Raw genomic sequence first — 6,000 nt, forward strand, 5'->3', positions numbered from 1 at the left:
TCAGGAAGTACAAGCTGAACTCCAACCTGCTGCTGACCTTCTACCGCTCGTCCATTGAGAGCCTGCTAACCTACTGCATCACGGTATGGTACGGCAGCTGCACCAAAGCAGATAGAGTGAGGCTTCAGAGTGTGGTCAAGACACCACAAAAGATCATCGGCTGCCCTCTCCCCTCCCTGATGGACATTTATTCCTCCCGCTGCCTCAGCAGAGCAGCAAACATTATCAAGGACAGCTCCCACCCTGGCTTCAACATGTTCAGCCTGCTTCAGAAGCGCTACAGGTGCATCAGCACAAAAACCCACAGACTCAAAAACAGTTTCTTACCCAAAGCAATAACCACCCTGAACTCACACATGCACCGATAACACAGCCCCCCCCCCCCCCCCAATTTTTTTCTTCCCACTTCCTCTATGTGCAATAACTCAACTGTTATATACACAACACTAGTTATTACATATTACTTTTTTTTTCAAAAAACGGCTTGCATATTTGTACATTTTATATACATATATATGTATATATCCTTTTCCCTATGTTAATACTGTCCATATGTATATAGCGCTGCAGAACTGTACCCCCCCAGCATGTTTACACTGAGTAGGAGATGCTCTCTATCTCATTGTACAACTGTATAGTGACAATAAAGGTATTCTATTCTATTCTATTCTATTCTATTCTAGTTAATGAGTCTGACATAAGGCTGGAAGAGTCAGCTCACTGCAGTTCAATTCAGTTGGATTTAGTTTTATTTATTTTGCACTGAGCACTTGGCAACTCCAAGCACTTGGAACACTATGCAACAAAAAAATGTACACTAAAATGTACCATGACAGACAGAGGCCAGGGCAAAAACTTCCATACTCATTCTACTGGTGAGAATAATGTAAAGACTGTATTTTTACCGATATATTATAAAACCTCCAGAAGATTTTTTTGTTATTTTTTTCATGTCCCACAACCCTCAGTCAACCTTGTTATAGTGGGGGCTCTGATTGAGGAAACATTAACACGCTCAGATTGTAGGGTCAGAATTTGGAGTAAACAACATGAAACCATGGATCCATGGTATGCATATTAAACTGGGTGATGGGTATACCAGTCAAACCACTCAAATAAGACAGAAGTTTTACAAAACAAGGCATCAAGAAATATAAGCTATAACCTAGGGAGCTGATTTACCACCATAATTAATAGGGGAGTCTGGAAGAGAAACACAACACTGCTAATCCTTAAATACACAGTCTTGATAATAGAGTCCAGGTGTGCATAGTAAGCCTGAGAAAATGCCACATTACTAATGGGCAGTTCCACAGGATTCATCCACATATCCATCTGAAAGCTAAAAGTGAAACACACCAGCATGCCCCAGTCCTAACAGGGTCTTTATGGTTTGATTTAAGGTGAGCCCAACATCCGATAAGCTGGGTCTGGATTGACGTGATGCTCATGCACAGCTGAAATTTATCACGATAACATCTGGGGAACAATCTGTGATGATGGCTGGGACATAAATGATGCTGAGGTGGTTTGCAAACAGTTAAACTGTGGGTCGGCACTGGAAGTTCCTCAATCAGCTCACTTTGGTCCAGGAACTGGACAGATCTGGCTTGATAATGTGACCTGTTCAGGAAATGAAAGTTCTCTAACTGAGTGTCAGCACAGGGGATTTGGATCACACAGCTGTGGACATGGTCAGGATGCTGGTGTCATCCAGAGAAAACGTAAAATGAGCATTTCAGTAATGCCGGAGACTGCAAAGCTGAGTGCAGGATTTATAAAATTAAGATTTGGATAAAGTGATACCCATTTTAATTTTTAGTCATTTTGCCATGGTGGAGGGCAAAAGGTTTCAAACTTGTCCAAGCTTTAAAGCTCATGTGTTCTCCTTATTAGTAGTAAATGCATAAAATAAGACTTTTTTTTAAATGAAAACACTGAATAAAAACCTCTTCTTTGAAAAAGACTAAATTTGAAATGCAAATTTGATTGAATATTACATAATATACAAACTATATACAAAGTGTCTTTGAATGGCAGAGTTGCATGTAGCACAAAGACATGGGTTAGTTACTGAATCAGTCTCACAGGCCCTTAATGTGCGCTTAAAGTTTAAGCTTCAAGCTGTGGCAACAGAAAAATCCCATCTGAGAATTTGCTACCATATTAGGAATGGCAAAATCGTCGTAGGCACCGATTGGTTTTCTATCGCCCATTTGCTGGGAGTAAGGGCGCCCTCCGTTTGCGAGGTGCGCCTGCTGTTTGCGACACAGGGAGGAGAGGACGGGGCAGCGGGGGATTCTCTGGCTGGCTGGAGCAGCATCTAATAACCAGCTCGCAAAATAAAACAAAATTAAAACAAACCAACAAACATGAAAACACCAGACATTATAATACAGACGTATTTGCACCAATGTTTTTTCAAAAAGTGAGTGCGAGAACCCTCGGTGCGCCTGCTTGCTGCTGAAGTCAAAGTAAACTTTATTGTCATCTCCGCTACATACAGTCCAGTATAGAGAGAGACGAGACGACGTGGCTCCAGTTACAGCAGTGCAAGTAAACAAACAATAAATATAAGAAGAGTAAGAAAATAAATATACACTTTAGGACTAGTAAATTTATAATTTACAGTTTGATGATTTAAAGTCTCACACACAACCCGTCGAAAGGGGAGGGGGGCTTGCTTCTTCCAAGTAGAGCACATTTCATTCATAATGTTGTAAATCCAAGCCCATTATGTATTCATGATTTGAATCCTGGGTTGTGCGAAATCCCTGAAATAAACCCTAGACAAAGCGAATCTGTGAACTAAGGTGTAGGTCTATTAGGTTATGTTGTGGTAATCCTCGGGTTGGGGGATGGGTGTTCATACTGGAGTGCAAAATTAAAACCAATGGAAGATGAACAAAAAAAGTTCAAAGCCATAAGGTGCTCAGTTTAGAAAAAAGATAAAAGAAGAGGAGGAGAAGTGAGCAAAAGATGCAGGTAAGATGTGTCATTGGGTAATAGCAGGTCATCCTGAAACAATCAGAATCAAAATACTTTATTAATCCCTAAGGAAATAATGTGGGTTACAGTTGCTCCAAGAAGAAATGGTAAAAATAGTAACAGTAACAGACTAAACTCCAAACAATACATTATGTTACAGATTTTACACATTTAAGAAATAGCACTAATTTATATAGATCACTCAATTATAAATATCAAGGATTAACAGAGGTGATTATAAATAAATATCAAGAAAATTAGTGAGAATATTCCAGAGTAGAAAAGAGCGTGTGTTCAGCACAATATTAATTAGTCATTGTCAATTCTTTATTTGTCCTGTTCTCATTGTATGCCGAATTATGATGGCTGTTTGGTAGCCGTTTGCATACTATGCATACTCTCTCTCTCTCTCTTCACGTATGTGTGTTTCTCTGGTGAAATTAAGTATGGTTCCAACAAGTTTTATGTTAATGTACAATCCATAATATGTTTTATGTGTGTGTGGGTGGGTGGGTTGGGGGTTGGGTGGCGGGGGGGCGCCAGAGGGAGTGTTCGCCCAGGGTGCCAAACAGGCTAGGACCGCCACTGTCTACAACAGACCTCTGGTAGACAGGCAATCAGTCAAAAACACAATCCCCTCTTTTTAAACCCTTTCCATGCGTAGTATTAGTTCACTTGGCTACACATAGTTCTTTTATGCACCTGCACTGAATCTTGTTCATAGTGCTCATAGCCATACTCTCCCTAGTTTCCATAGTTAAGTCATACTGTTCTCCAGTTTAGGTTCTGGTTAAGTTTAGCCTCCGTCCCAGCTATTTTTGTCATGTCATTATATCTGCCATAATAAAGCCTCGTGTTTCGTTTGAGATTCTGTTCCGTCTCCTCATCTGTGTCTGCACCTGGGTCCACCTCACTCTCTCACACAAGGTCTGCCCTGCGGACCATGACACATAGATGATATAAGATCAGATCCAAACTATAAAAGTCACACATTGGCAACATCCACAGCTTATCAAAAAAAGAGGGAAAACTTTAAAAGCAAATAAAAAAAATAAATTAATGATGCATGAAGATTTATTTTATGTTAAAATGAGGAGCTTGGAGCTGCTACTGTGAATTTTTCTTTTTAAATTGCAAACTAAATGTTTAGATTCAGATTTGAAGTCACAGTTTTATTTTTCTTTCTCTCAAAGATATATTTTTAATGAAATCATAAAGACACAGAAGTAACTGACAACACATGGGTCAAGCACATCATCCAAGGGAGATTACTAGAAATATTTTGCTTTTTTAAAATTTAACCTTAATTTATAAGTAAGTAATCCCACAGTGACCTGTTTGATGCTATCCGGTCTTTAAGTCTGACGGCACTAGCCGTGTCTGGCCCTAAACTCTGCTGCAGGTCCATATATCAAATGATCACTATGGCATTACTGAGAATTGAAAAACTGTCTAAAGTCTTTCATCTTTAATAAAATGATCAGCGTTCTGCTCTATCAGGTGTAACAATTGAGTTTAACATCCAGGCATTGATGAAAACGGAATTTATGACATTTAACGGAGTTAGAAGTTAGCAGGGAGTTAGCTCGCTAGCTTCTATCTAAATACAATATAGCATGTCCTGACTGCGGGGTTTTGGAAACAAATTAAAACGTACAGCTCTGTTATCACTTCCAACATAAATGAAGACAGAAAACTAAACAGCAGTGACTGAAGTTACTGAAGTTTGGCTAGCTGGTATATAATGATGTGCTACTTGACCGCTAGCGACACAGCTATGTTAGCATAATATAAACAAGCTAACTTTTTTCCCACTCGATAAAAGTTAACGTGAGTGTTCTCGGTGGTCAGGAACAAATGTAATCGCATGGCAAGATGCTGTAAAAGGACCAAACTTCAGCCAGGAGAACAACTGAGATAATCCATCCACAATACGAGGCTAGTCATTCATATACTGCTGCATGGGCTGGGCTGTAGCTACATCCTAAGGTTTTAAAAACTGAGCTTAAATGTTGTTGTTGTTTTCTCTTTCAAGTGTAAGGCCACTCTTAGATTTAATAAAAGAAAGTCAAATAACTATGGTAGCATAGTGGTTAGCACAGTTTTGTTCTGCTTTGTTTTATTATGTTTTGGTGTTTTTACTGTCCTAAGGCATTCTATACCTACGCGGCTTCTCATGTTTTTACATTATGTGTTAAACCTATAATATAATGACATATAGGTCTCCTCTCTCCAGGAACTCACTCTGCAGGTGGGGGAGATATAGCAGAGGTGGAGGAAGATTGTCTATTGTCTTGTGTAGTCTGGAAGATGAGTGGATGGTGGGGTGGGTGCAGTTTTCTCTGTGGTGGGGTCGGGTGGGCTGTCCCGGGCTCTGTGGGGCCAGGTGGCACTGCTGAACTGGGCCCTGGTCCGGATGGGTATGGGGGTGCCTACTGGGGTCAGCGGGGGAGCTTGCCCCTCCCTTCCTTCCCTCCCCATCTCCAGCTGCCTCCCTCTTCCTGCTCCACCACAATCACCCACACACGCAGGGCCTTGGGGTAAAGGTGTGTCACCAGGGTGAAGGGGAGGCATCCCCCCCTCTGTCCCCTTCTGACTGCCTGCGCCTCAATTTTATCTCACAACTTAGACATTCACATTACTCACACTCTCATTACACATACATATAGGACGTTGGGGGTGGGCACGCTACACGGCATCCAGAACACCATCACCCCTGTACAACCTCACCCCTTGCGTCGTTGCCCACCTCTCAATTTTAAATACACGTATACATTCATAAGACCCTTATGAAAAGGACACCGAGGGAACAGTTTACCCTGCCCGGGATAGGGTTACCGGGGCCCCGCCCTGGAGCCAGGCCCGGGGAGGGTGCCCGAGGGCGAGCGTCTGGTGGCCGGGCCTTAGTCCGGCCACAGCCCGAAGAGGAGACATGGGCCCATCCTCCCGCAGGCCCACCACCCGCAGGAGGCACCATAGGGGTCGGGTGCATTGTGTGCCGGGTGGCGGCCA

Source organism: Aulonocara stuartgranti (assembly GCF_965226115.1).
Source record: "Aulonocara stuartgranti genome assembly, chromosome: 3".
Lineage (NCBI taxonomy): Eukaryota > Metazoa > Chordata > Actinopteri > Cichliformes > Cichlidae > Aulonocara > Aulonocara stuartgranti.